Source organism: Acipenser ruthenus, chromosome 22 (assembly GCF_902713425.1).
Source record: "Acipenser ruthenus chromosome 22, fAciRut3.2 maternal haplotype, whole genome shotgun sequence".
NCBI classification, from domain to species: Eukaryota; Metazoa; Chordata; class Actinopteri; order Acipenseriformes; family Acipenseridae; genus Acipenser; species Acipenser ruthenus.
Genome location: NC_081210.1, coordinates 8,625,286 through 8,640,096, shown reverse-complemented (window position 1 = coordinate 8,640,096; position 14,811 = coordinate 8,625,286). Strand labels below are relative to the sequence as shown.

Here is a 14,811-nt window from a genome sequence, read left to right as displayed (position 1 = left end):
GAGAATACTAATAAATATTATGAATACTGTTCATAGGAATCGTTATTTAAGCAGATCATTTTCAATGGTGGAGAAAAAGAGTTAAATACAGTAAGAATCATACACATTAGACTTGATAAGCTGTCAAAACAGAAAATGTGGGACATTTATCTGGATGTAATTTGGTTTGTGCAACCTGTCTGTTTGCTCAATGTGATATCTGTGCAAAATGATGGTGAGTGACATGATGAATGATCAGCTTTGCAGAAGGGTGCACATTTTGGAGTTGAATTGCACATTACACTATATCAGAACACCAACTCACTTAAATGTCATTAATCTGTCACCGACAATCTTCCTTTCATACATTTCCTTGAAACTTTTAAAAACACATGTGTATTTTGGATTTTGGTGTCATATTTCCTTTGCTAAACTGAAATAAATTAGAATGTTAGAATAAAAGACAAATGGTTGCCAACTTCAACTCTTTGTTGCTTGTACAAACAGCTACTTCATCCTTCTTGTGTCATCTCTATTAGTGCTGAATATATCATTTTGTTTTTGTTTTCAACCACATAATGAATCAAATTTACAAAGATTTTACTTATGAGTTATTTCAAGAATGGTACGTTTTTCTTATTTAATGAATATTCCTTTTTATGAATAAAATGTAGTTTGATATCCATGAAACTGTTCTAGGATATTGCTGGCTTTTTAACAATTTTAATTTTATCATAATAACAGACAGTTATTTAAAATGGCCAGATAAGTGAACTAGCAAACATGTGATACTTCTCTGAGGATACTCTTTATAATGCATAGTTTAAAATGCCAGGAATGAACATGACCTTTGGGAAACAGTCAGCTGAATACAGTTCAGGTTTCTAAAGGTATTTACAGACCTGAAATAGCTATGAACAGAAATAGCTATGGAAAAGATTTGAAAATGAAGTGCTAAATAAGGTTTTAAAATATTGTTATATAGTTAAGAAGGTTGTTCCAACTATTTTGAATAGTGTTTATTATTATTATTATTATTATTTATTTCTTAGCAGATGCCCTTATCCAGGGCGACTTACAATTGTTACAAGATATCACATTTTTACATACAATTATTTTGTACACATTATTTAAAATCATATTGACCAGTGTTCATATAAAATAATAATATAATTGAAGAAAGCGTCATAATGTAATATAATTGAAGAAAGCCTATAATATAATTGAATAAAGCGTCAAGGTAAACCATTTAATGGTTTACCTTGCATACAGTAATAATTTTATCGCACCTGTGATCTTGAAACAGAGATTATTTGAAGAGACTTTACAGCAATATTCATGTTCTGCCAAATGAAGGATTCTAGATGGATTTGAATTACCTGATAAGAATGTTTGGCAAGAAGATTCAGATTTGCTCTTTCGCATACCTAGGCAATTCCGCAAAGTTAAATGAATTAAGCTTCAGAACAAAATTAGATCTCTTCCTTGTGACAGGGAGACCAGCTCCTGTTAAGAAAGTGCAATAATAAAAGGGTTGAACTCTGTCAGGGCTCATCACAGCTGGATAGCACCATTTCCTCCTCGCAGGGTGGTGGGAAAGACATTCATTTTTTGTTTTTTACACTGTTCCTTTGAGAGATGGAACGCTGAACATAGTGTGGTAAGCAAGGGAACTGGAATAAATACTACCTGATGAAATGGATGGAAGTTTTGTCAAACACGAGCCTCATTATTAATGGGGCCCGGTTCAGTCGGCTGTTCAAAATTGGCAAAACTCTGCTCATCTTGTGTTTGTATTTGTTTTAAAGAATTTATTTGTGTAGTCATAGACCAATAACTTTAATGGAAATTCAGAAAAATAAATCTACTTAACACAATCTCTGGCTCTGGCAATTAAAGGATTAGAGGTGCAGATTAATTCAGCCGTGAGCACTGTAGAGCAGTTAAGACTACAATTTTGTATTGGCATTGGTGCTAATTGATAGCGACTTAAGCCTTATTTAAATCCATAAAGATAGACCCTAAAAGGGGGCATTGTCCAAGTCCCCAAACTGATAGAAAGCGTGTCTGAACATGGATTGTAAAGAGGTATGAGGGGATAAATGATTGTTTATTGCATCTTAATCTCAGCTATATGATGAATTGCATTGTTGTAGCATTTTTATCTGACCATGCCAGTGATTGAGAAAACCCCAAAGTGTAAACCTTTAAACCAGTTTTCTAACACTCATTTAGCATTGGATATAATCCTATATGGGCTATCAAACACAAGTAAGCCAGGAGCACACCAGAGTGAATGGGATTTAAAAAAAACCTTAGGGTCTTGTAATTGTTTATTTTAGCTTTTAGGGTATGGTTCAATTGTCTGAAAAATCAGATCACGCCTCAATTAGTCAGCACGGTTACTTGGTGTTGTGGTGTAATTGCATTTTCCTTCTTATACCGTGTACAGACTACATATTGATTGAACCAGACCCATAAGCAACATAGTTCTGTACCAAGACATTTGTTCAATACTCCATAGATATCATGGAATACTACATATAGTTACCTTCAGTAAGTGAAAACATTCATTCAGTAGCATCAATTTAAATAGATAAATATGACAGTGGCAAACTGTGATAGCATCTATTCTTCTGAAAATGTAAATTGTTGATGAGGTTCTGTATCATGTAGCAAGAGAAGAGTATTGAAGTTTCTGAAAAGAATCCTCAGTTGATTTCCTTTACACTCCATACCTCTGTTTTAGTACCTCTGCTGTGTCTCCCAGAGATGAGAGGGAAACATGTCTCTTAAAATGACTTTGATTGGGAGAGATGGCTTTGTGAGTCTGAACGCAGGATTTTAATGATCTATGAGGCGTCTTCTCATGTGGCAGGACCCTTTAACTTCAGGAGATAAATGCATAATAATACACAAAGATACAGATCATAGTAAAGATGGACATCATTGATCTCACTGTCTTAGAAACTTCATTTCAAGGATATTACTAAACATATCTTATTGCTGTCCCTGCCAACAATCACAGGTGTGGCCATTCCCCAGTTAAGTAATTGAGTTCTAATTGGGGAGTGGCCACATGTATATAAGGCAGGAGAAATCCTTTGTCTGGTAAAGGGAGTTTTGGTGTGTGTTAAACTGTGGTTTTCTGTGTTAGTCAGTGAAGGTGAATGCCCAGCCTGACATCAGTGTTAGTATTCATTATTGTTTTGTTGAAACCTGTTATTTTGGCCCTCGTGCCCTGTTTGTTTATATATTAAAAGTACAAAACAACGCTTGAACTGCAGCTCCTTGTTTCTGAGTGTGTCATTCCTGATGCTATCCTGCTACACTTATGTACAGCATTTAATGATTAGATTATTTAGAAATGAAATAAATACTAGATTCAAAATACAAAAATACAGTGGGCTGTATTTAAATGATCTAAAGAGAACACAGTTTATATTACATTCATTAACACAGATTGCATAGCCGTTTAGAGTGTAATGTCTGAATGCACACAAACATATATAGTAACTACAGTAAGCACAGACAGAAGATTGCTCACTCATACATATTAATGTGGCAAGCTGGAATAATTATGTTTTGTAGAAGTAAAAGCCACTCCTCTGGCTTCTCATGGTAACCAAAGACAATTTTTATTATGACAGAATGGGTTTCTTGTGCTGTTATGACTCCATTATGATAGTATCTTTTAAACTCAGATTCTCCTCACAAACCATAATGATAACACCACATGATTATCACTTACAGGGAACTAGTAAAGCTGCCAGGAACTCATCAATCTTTTTACAGATAGAGCTTTCTGAGTTCTGATTGATGGTAATTTATGTATCTTAAAGATGAAAGTGATAAGGTAATTCTAGGATCCTACTGGTATCCACTGCAGAATGGAGCTACGGTGTGTGGTTCTTCCATTTTACAGTTGAGGATATAGACTTTTACTTTCATGCAATAAGCAGGCCAAAATCAGATGTAATGCAGGAAATTACTTGGGTGACAGATGCTTTAAGATAAAACTGCCTCTGTTCATGGCCTGCATATTTGTACTGTATGTGGCTGTGGTGAAGTTGATGGAAGGATTAGGGTATTTTTCAAAATGTAAGTAACCAGTAAAATAATAGATAAGTCACACATTTTAAAATAAAAAAAAATACATTTGAAGTTGTGCTGTGATTGTATTAAGACCTACATGTTATTGTCTAAATATATACCACAGTGCCATAATTAATACACAGATGGCTTTAATTATGTTTTTAAAAACTATGTTTTGCAAATTCAATCAAATGTTATATAGTAGAACTCTGCATAGCCGCAATAACTGGGACCGAGCCCTGTGCGGTTGTGAAAACATGCGGTTGATCAGTAATCTCCCAAAACATGACCAGTTCATTAATATATAACCCCGAAATTAAATAAAATATTGGTAAATGAAATGCAGATATGGTATAAAAAACGGGTTGACTTTCTCCTATCACAGCTCATCACGAGCGTGAGAAAAAGAGCTGAAAGAGCAGTGATTTATTTTAATAACAGAACATCATTACAAAAAAGTAGGTTTTGTTTTGTTTGCATGTAAACAAACGCAAGCACTCTTTATAACAAAAAAGACATTACTGAATGCACTGTACAGTAGTTAAACACAGTATAATTATGTCATTAGAAGAAAGACGTTTTCTGTCATTTCCTGTGCATGTAAATTAATGCAAACAATTTTTATAACAAAATCACAGAATTTACTGCATTTTAATACAGTATAGTATTATTTTTATTTTATAAATAAAACAAGTACTTTTCATTCAGTAGGTACCATGAACTGAAATTTGTCTTTTCCATAATCATTGGACCCAATACTGGAGCTCCAGTATTACGACACTGAACCAACGATACACAGCACTATCCACGCTACGAAACTCACACTCCCTAATTATATTCACTTTGGATAGGCCACTGCTGTCTGCGTCCCTGTAAAATGTACAAAGCCCTTTTCAAGACGTTGTATTTTATTTCGCTTTGTATCAACAGAAAAAAACAATTTGTTTTCTCTTGCCCTTGTCAAGACACCACACTGCTTTAATAAGATTTTATTAAAGCAGTGTGGTGTACAAGGTAGTTTTCTTTTAAACAATTAACAATGTTTTGTATGAGCTTGGTGCTAACAGTAGACATTACACACATTATCTTTACTATTTGCCCAACTTATTAGCGATTATAGACTTAGATAATGCCTTGGCTTGGTTCCTGCATTTTTTAAAGCTGCCTCAAGGAAACTAAATACTGTGGTGTAGATTTACATTAATTAAATCCTTATATCTCACAAGATTAATTGTCTGAGCTGGAACATTTCTAGATAATTAGGCTTACTTTTTGTCAAAATGGAAATTTGGATATGTGGATTTGGAAAATTAAGCACTTAAAAAGATTGACCTTTATATAATGAGTATTGTTTCTCCTTAAAAAGAAGGTGCATAGCATGAAAAATGAAAATAGAAATAAAACAGAATATATGTCAGATGTGTGATAATTAATGTATTGGGGCTGGGATATATTCCTATCCAGATGTCAATATTATGAATGTATATTGGAACACAATATTATTTAAAACTTTACATTAATCTAATGTGGCTTTAAGAGCAATCAGCATCATAAGGGAAAAAGGAAGAGCAGTGGTTACGAGTTTACTAACATTAAAGCATTACCCACAATGCATTTGCATGAACCACATACTTATATATTAAAAGCGGTAATAGAGACTAAATGATATACTTGTGTAATTGTAATTGTAATTGTATATATATAACTGTGTGTATACACACACACACACACACACACACACACACATACATAGAACGGCCAGGATTGATACTCTGGAGTAAGAGTGCAAAGTCACTCATTAGAAATGTACAAAGTAATTGTTGCAGGGATCTGAAATCTGTCCCTTCTTACTTTGAATTAAGATGAGCAGGTGTGTATAGGTACAATTACTTGTTTTTTTTTTGTATTTCAGGAATAATAATAGTATGTAGCTTACAACATAATAAATAACATTACAGTAGTCTAGCTGGCAAGTAGTTTTGGATGAGGAGCATTTAAAGAGAGAAGTATATGTCTCTTGTAATTAGTGATAAAGTACAATTAAAATGCAATGTGGCTTTAAAACGGACATAACAAACTGCTAATAATTTTTCACAAAATTGGGACAGACTTATAAGCAGGTTATTGTTATTTGGAAAACCTAGCACTGTGTTTTTGGCCACATATTTTATTGTCTACATTCAGCCGTGTATACGTGTTTAATTTACACATGTCCCTTCTTTGTTTGGTATGATGAAACTAACATCTTAAAGCATTTCAATGTTACCCAGAAAGATAAAAAACAGTATCACCTGTTACATTACAAATCTATATTTTGAATACAGTTTGTTATGATGTGTTACCAAAGAAACCCAAGCCGCTTGCTCTTCATTCCTTGGAGAACATAAATCCAACACATACGGTCAGGGGCGCTGGAACTATGGGTGCTGGGGGTGCGGCAGCACCCCCTGAATTGAAGTGCTGTGCACCTGCTTCCATCATATACAGGGGTTACAGTTTTGCTCAATGGCTTTCAGCACCCCCACTATAAAATGTTCCAGCGCCACTGCATAAGGTCCAAATTAATCACAAGGGCAGTTAAAATCATGGCATCATCTACAATACATTTCTGACAAGTAGTCAGTTACCCTTTGAAAAGTAAGTTTCAAGTAAATAAATGTGACATTTTATTCGGTCTTGATTATGACTTGGAAGGTTTGCAATAGTTTCATTTTATTCATGTCACATTTTGTAAAGATGTAAACTAAATAAGCAACAACTGTACTAAAATATATTTACAGTAAACATAAATTGCAAATACTGTGTACTTGCGTGCAAGCCATGTTGAGCACCAAGGACAGTTACTCAGGGTTTAATGACCGCCAATAATCTAGTACCCGAGTACAATGCGTGAAGTCTGCATCAAGAGCTATACTTTTGTGCACCCCTTCCCGTATTTTCTGGTATGAACGTCAACTTTAACCACAAATGAAAACGCTTTTTTATTGACTGCAGATGGGAGTTACAACAGAATAAGTATGATGTAATATGTCTTTGTTACCAACGATTTAATTTTAAAAAGAAGGGTCCTTACCTCTCTTTGTCTCGCATGCCCTCATTGAGCTTGCAAGCCCCTCGCTCTAACGTTATCCATGTGAAATCAATGGAATTCTGACAGCAAAACCCCAAACATCAGTTATTCAGAGTGTGCCAAAATGAGGCAGGCACAAGTATTATGGCAAAACAGGAAAATCGATCGTCTATGACCATAATCTCTGGAGTACACTTGACGGGTCTCATCTAGCTAATACATGCGTTTAGTCGTTTTCTGCAGTCAACGCTGCGTGACTCTATATTCAAATGTAATTTACGAATACTCCAAACTATGCTGCAAAATAGATGGGGCTATTAATTCTGTCAACATTGTAGCATAAACTGATTTTAGGTTAAGGATACAATTTAAGGCGATGAAATCACATTGATTGTCACAAAAGTAATTTAAAGAGGCTATATTAAAAGACCTGATTGTGATGGTCGTGGCACTTGCTATGTGATATATATATATTACTTTTACGTTCATATTAATCTACTCTAAACTCCTGGGTTAAGACCGTCTTAATTTGATTTGTCATCTTAGACCCAGTTTTGGAAAGCTTTCTAGATCGTTGTGATAAACACTATAGTCATTCTACCCAGTTTTGCAATATGGCTGAATATGTATACAAAACATACGCTTAAAGGTGTTAGGTTTTTCATTCCCTCGTTGCATATTATGTAGAGAAATCTTAGTCAGTGCAATTACAAACAAGGCAAAAATTAATTTGTGCGTAAATATATTACAAAATTATTATTTTAAGAATAGATAAGTCTATATATAAATATATAGTACGCAATATTTTTTTCTAACTTAAATCCCCCCCCCCCCCCCCCAACACCCAAATTTCAGACCAACTGTTACACAGTGTTTCATGTGCCATATACCCTATACAGTATTTCCCAAATACCTACAAACTAAACTGTGATGAGAATTGACTAGTTTCTTATCTTCTTTAACTGTCAATATGAAATAAAGTGAAAGGGATTCAGAAAAATGTGCTTACCTTTTTGTAGGTTTTGGATCAGATCGTACAAAGTCTTCTTTTAAATCTTCTTTTCCATGTATGTTTGGAGGCTCTAAGTCGTGTGTTTACAGTTTATTGAAATTTGTTTAGAGTCCGTGTCTGACTTTCGCTTCATCTCAAAGCAGCATTAAGCACAGAATTAAAGTCGTTTACCATAGATCAGTATTGTCTTACTTTGAGGAAAGGCAAGTGTCCAGAGTTAAATATACGCCAGATGTTAATGTCAGTAAAAGCAGTAACCAAAGAAGATGCTCGCTCTGGGGAAAGGGAAATCCACGTGTTCACTAGCAGCTCCGGCTTGCAAAACGAGTCAGCAACTTGCCCATTCAATCACATAACCCTAAGAAAGGATGGTCCGTTCTTAATACCGTTCAAGCGAGATTTGATTTACATGCTATGCCCATCCCCTTTTATTTAAAGCACCCACTTGTTTGAGTCCATAGATCGGTTTAGGTCTTGTGGTTGCCAGTCCATGTCCACTTGCCCATTTAACAACCAGACGTTTACTAATAAAAACAACGATCTAAAGCCTGATTGAAATGTGTTAGCTGTTACACTTGCATCAGACCACACTGAAAATGTGTGCATGACATACGTCGCATGAACTTGGATCATGCGTAGATCTTTTTCCCCCCATTTACCACAGTACCTGTGTTTACCAATAGATTAGGTCGCAAAAATTAAGATCCCTGTTGTTTTCTGTCAAGAGACCACGTTTCCTAAAGCCACCGTCGCTTCCCCTTTGGGAATGCAAGCTACTTGTCCCTGAGAAACAGAGTTTCACAGTGAGATTGCTGTATCTCTTCCTATGTCTCTGACCCGATTCATCTAAACGCTGATTCTTTTTCAGTATCCAGCGCACGATCTCTCTCTCCTCCACAAAACAGCCAGCCCAGGCAGCTAGCATACAAAACAGCTGACTCAATCCACAGACAGCAAACCAAGATAGGAGAGAGGGAATAGAGACAGGAGGAAATGTGTGCGCAGGACAGCCCATTCCATAGCCATATACCCAGAAACATACATTTTCAACGGAGAAAAAACCAATGTGCATAGGCTAACATATTATTTTGTTTAGACATTACCTCCTAGTATTAAATTAACTATTGACTAGGGGAAGTGGTATGTAACTAAAACCCGTTCTGTAATATAGTCACCAAAAATGTCCTATTTCCTTGTCAGCAGGATTCTTGTACAGTATCTGCATGAAAGTTAACTGAATTGATTTGAGATGCTCAAGGTTTTGGCTGTACGGCACTATAGAAGAGGCAAATACATATATCTCGGTTAGCCAATGCCGAAAATAGTTCCCCAACCGACATAACTATTGCCCACCTTATTAAAAAATGTACTTGGAAACATCCAAATATTGTAATAATAAATGTTCACATTTGCTAAACCTTTAGTGAATCATACTCTTAAACAAATTTAATCTAGTTTTTAAACAAACAGATGTGTTCATGTATACAGTTCAACCAGCCATAAAGTCAAGTAGTCAAAAGCTTAATATGATGTTTTTTTTAAATACTCATTTAAATAGCTATTTCTTACAAGTGTTTTATTAACTATTATATACTAATTTTGAAATACAATACAATACAATACAATAAACTTTGTTATGCTGAACAATTGTATTGTGTGGTATTAATCACTTTAATAAATACAATTTCTTATTGAGATATACAGTAACTGCAGCCAGGCTTTTTGAGTATTGACAAATGCAATAATTCTATGGCTTGGTCCTTAGGCATTATTTGTGATATTTATTTGTGACAAGCACTGACAACATTCATTATGTGCTCTGTTCAAGAGTCGTACTTTGATTATGTTTTAATCCAATAGATGACTGAAATGGCCCCACTTTTTGAAAACTTTCATTTAAAACACATTGATGTTGGGTGCAAAGATTTAAATATATGTACACAATAACACCACTACATGCTAATGCATTTTGTTTCAAGCAATGCATTACAAATGCAATCCATGGTCCATACATCTTCTTTTAATATGCTCATTTTGCAAATTCTATTTTATCTTTGTTTTAGTTATTGCACAGTACTATCTCACAGTCACCTAATATACTTTACTATAGTAAATTTGCATGGTAACTTTATCATGCTTTCCCTCTTATTTTCCATAGTTTATCATGTTTTTTTCACTAAATGTTACAATATGCCAATGCTTCATAAGGTGTTATTGCAGTAAGCTCATATTCCCTTGGAGAATGACAATTACTGTGGGACACGAGTTGAAGTCCAGGATATGACTGTTTTAATACTTACAGCAGCCTCTCAATTATCAAACCCTAATGTGTCTTTCTTATTGCTCTCTATGCTGGCTCTCATTAGTCCCTTTCTAGTTAGAATCTTTGTGCCATCTTGTTTTACTGAATCTCAATCCACCCAACAGAGCAGAGGAGGACTCCAGCCCGGAGGAGCCAACATGAAGGAGAAGGGGGATCTATTGTAATGCACCCTTAGAGATTCTAACATATTACATTTTTAAATGTTGAAACACAGTAAGATGTGGAGTGAAAAGAGCACTGGACCGTTAGCTGAGCACGCAGATGCTTTCAGTGGTTTTAGCAGTTGTAATTGCTTTGGGTTTGAAAATGAAATGGTCTTTTGTTAAATTAAGCTATGACCTTTACTTTGAATGGTATTAGTGGTGAAGTCAAATACCTTTCCAAGATATGCTGGTCAAAGTGGATTTTAACAGTTAGAAATTAAAGATTGTGTCAACGCTTTGCAATATATTCATGAAATGTAAATCCATTAAAAGGGCTTGGGAATGCTTCTATTGCAGCGTTACAGGCCACTTGGAAATAAAAATGCTACTTAGATTAGATTAAATTGCTGTTAGTAACATTTCTGCTATACTTTTTTTTTAATATTGCTAGAACAATAGCTCATATTTCACCTAGGCATGTCAGTTACATTGATGTCAGTCTCTATATACAGTTGAAGGTAAGGTTTGAGCAAAAAAATCAAGTTACTGTGTACAACTTGACTCATAAAAGAAGCCAACAGTGATGAAGCTTAGGAAGTTGACTGACATGAACACTTTCTGTGTAGATGAAACTCAAAATGTTAATACATTCACTTTTAATTGGCAACCGCTAGATCATATATTTCTTTCCTTGGTAAAATGTGATGCAAGTTAAAAGCTGGCTATACATAAAAGTTCAGTTTCAGGGATTGGATCTCACTTGCAAGCTGTTTCTTTCAAAGTGATTGTGATTTTTTTATAACAAACATAACAGCTCCCACTAAAGCACTGGTTTCAAGGATGACTAATAATCCAGTGTGCTTTTATAACAGTGCCCTGTATTTTCCACCATCAGCAACTTGCAGGCCAATTGTCCACTCCACAGTAAAAATGGCCCAGTGTGTTTTTTCTAGAGACTTTGTCCCTATATACAAGTGAGGCATGCATGTACAATAGCATTATTTTAAAGGTTATAGAAAACTACAGATCACTCAAATGTGTCTAATTCCTTAAGAGTGAGTATCAATACAAAACTATGGTACCAAAAATACAAAAGTATCATGGTCAATCCCAAGCAAAACCACAGGCTAAATTAAAGTACTGTTATAAATAAATCATCTGGACTGGGAGGTAAGCAATGTTAAAGAATCTGTTGTTTATGCAACATGCAGTTTAATTTACTGGCCACAGTGCATGCTGAGTCCACATAATAAAGATAATTACAGTAAGCCTACATTACAGTCAGTTGTACACAACTGTATAAGAAAACAACAGTCACCCCAAAAGGATGTTATAATTGGTGGGTGTAAAATGCTGAGATTGTTTGTACACCTGTGTTGCACTTCAGTATTCAGTATGTCATGGGTTAAGTTCTTTAATTTATAAGAGTTGAATAATTTTACCAGTGACAACTAATAGGTTTTGTAATCTTTACTAGGCACAAAATGCAAAGCAATATCTTTATAAATGGTGGATGCTCAATGCAGGGAGTATACATTTACTGACTGAAATACTATCTTTTGTACAGAAAAGCTCTTTAAATACCGTACCTCAAACTGTCTTTATCACTGTTAACCATGACACTATCAATGCTTTACCATACTTTTACTATATATGATTTACCTTGCATGGATGCGTTTTACAATGATTGCACAATGTTGTTATACTGCTATGCAACACGTTGGTATGCGTGTAACATTATTTAACCACAAAACATTACAAAGAACATAGCTTATATTATTTTAATCATCTGATTGCCTGTTCTACGTAACATTGATTGCAATCTGCTCTTTTCTTTCTGGTTAAGTAGATCTACCAACAAATATAAGGTTAAAACTTAAGTTGCATTAAACTAAGCACCAAACAGTTTTAAATATTGTCAAAATTATGACAAGCAGATTGTTCATTTTTTTTCAAAAGCAATGGAAACATTTTTTTCCTTGAGGAGGACTGTAGTGGACTGTACAGCTGTCCGCGGTTCCTGGTGCTGAATTCTGAAGAGCTCGTTTCATTAGATATTTATTGTAATTTCTTGAGCAAAATTAAATGTCATCTATGCCCGGAAAACAAACCATTCTATATTTCACCGGGGCCCCCTTTCATTAGAAATTTATTGTACACGTAATATTAGGGATTAAGATCAGTCACACTTAAAAAGCAAAAAAATAAAAAAAGACTTTCAGCAAAATAAATAGCCTGTCTTAAACACAATATTCCAACTTATCGCTTATGTCATTTGTGGGTTGAAATTGTCCTGTTTTATTACGCATTAATTTGTTACATTTCTTAAACCACTCATACAGCGCTAACCAGTTTAACCAGATTTCTTTATACCCGGCAGTACAAAAAAGAAAAAAAGTTTACAAATAAAGTCAAACAGCGATCCCTGCTGGGGTTTACACATTCATACTTCTAAGATGAAACTCACTAAAAAAAAGTCCATGTTTAACGTTTGCGGCTGCCTATTTCTATACCTGCACTTCTTTCTAAAAAGAAAATCAACCAAAATAATAGTAAACTTGTTCATATACATACCCTACCTGTCTACCTGTTGTTTTAACGACAGTGCAGTGCATAGTTGTACCTGGAAATGGAACCGGGGCATCAAAAAAAAGGAAAAAAAAAGAAAAAAATAATAATCTCGAGCGAGATCTGTTCTTAAGTGGTTTCATTAGGAAATAATAGTCTCGTATTCCTACTGCGGCACATATAGACAGATTAGCAAGACGATTTTAACACTCCGCTCCAAAATTGCAAAATAATTATTGCTTACCTGTTTAAATCAAGGGGGTCCATGAGTTTGCAGGTCAGTCCAGATGCAAATCTGGGGGTCTCCGTCTCCACAAGAAACATTCAAGGAAGACAGCAAATTACTAACAGAAAATCCAGGGTGGGCTCGGCGTGAGAACAGAATGGGCTGCAGCTGCTCACTGCGTCAAGCGCGAACCTCAAAGATCCATTAAACAGAAGGTGATTAATTCAAGGTAAACCCTGATTGAAGGCTGTGTTGCTCTTTGCCTTTATATATTCCGAACAGAGCCGGAGTCTGGAGCTTCCGTCATGCATCGGCAACACGATGTTCTATAGGAGATCGGACGTGACACTACATTTTAACCATCTTTAAAGGTTTATTACTGTAAGACTGAACTGGTTACTTAACGGTAAATGCATGTTGATTCTAAAGTATGCCAGCAGGTGAAGTTAAATCTCATAATCAGATTGTTTGACATTGACAGTCTATATATGGGTGTAACTTAGTTCAGCGTGTATGTTGCAAGGCGAGTCCAGATCCCGCTGTCTGTGCGAGACAAACCTTTACGTCTGCAGAACAAGAAACTAAACAAAATACATTTGAAAAGCCGTTAATGTCAACATGGTACCGATTTCAGCAAAACATTAACTTCCTTATGCTCACTGTAAGAGATTCTGTCACGGTCCTATCTTCCCCTGAGCTTTATTTCATGGAATATTTAATTAAACTGCACGTGCTTTTATCCCATACCCCTCACTTCAGATTGATTAAACTTTCTGGGAAACGAATCGTAATTAAAAAAAAAAAAAAAGATTCTAGTAACATAAGCCAAGTTTAAGCATCAGTCTTTGATATTATTAACAAAATCTCTAGACGACCGATCTCATTAACTCTGCAAATCAATTCGCATATTACTTTCTTTAACTCGGATGTTATTTATGGATCGGCAAGAATACGAAATTATATCCTGAACCTTCAAAACAGTATTTATACAAAGTTGTACTTTACATGTTTGTAAATTGAAGTTCAGGAGTTTATTGAATTATCGATTCAATAACTGTAAGCGGAACTGTCTGTGTGTGTGTGTGTGTGTGTGTGTGTGTGTGTGTGTGTGTGTGTGTACTGTATACTCTGCCATGGCTTTGCTCAATTTTTAAACAGATAGCCACATTGCCTTTCTGTTACACATAGCATAAAGCATGCAGCTGGTGCCTCTCACCTAGTCAATCAGTTTTGTACTGGGATGCTGCCCTTCCCAAGTGTCCTATATACAGTAGAAGAATTATTAGGGCATAGGTTTTAATAGGCTTTTCAAATTCAACAATTACCATTTGCAGTCTGGGTAAATTAGGTATACACCCTTTACATACAACCATAGCCATAACTAGCTATGAGGAC

The 14,811-nt window shown here is 35.2% G+C and overlaps 1 protein-coding gene across 6 annotated transcripts in view; it reads right to left on the bottom strand.

The window, feature by feature from the left end:
• The window catches only part of LOC117431539 (protein ELFN1), a 148,928-nt gene extending 134,818 nt beyond the window's left edge, over positions 1-14,110 (bottom strand). For 4 of the 6 annotated variants that reach the window (XM_058995953.1, XM_058995952.1, XM_058995954.1 and 1 more), the window contains exon 1: positions 8,154-9,056. The gene's annotated coding sequence lies outside the window, so the exon portion shown is untranslated. Of the gene's footprint in view, positions 1-7,147; positions 7,225-8,153; positions 9,057-13,434 lie in introns of those variants that run through there. The other 2 variants (XM_034052543.3, XM_034052547.3) reach the window with 2 other exon arrangements.
• Positions 14,111-14,811: the final 701 nt, after the last annotated feature.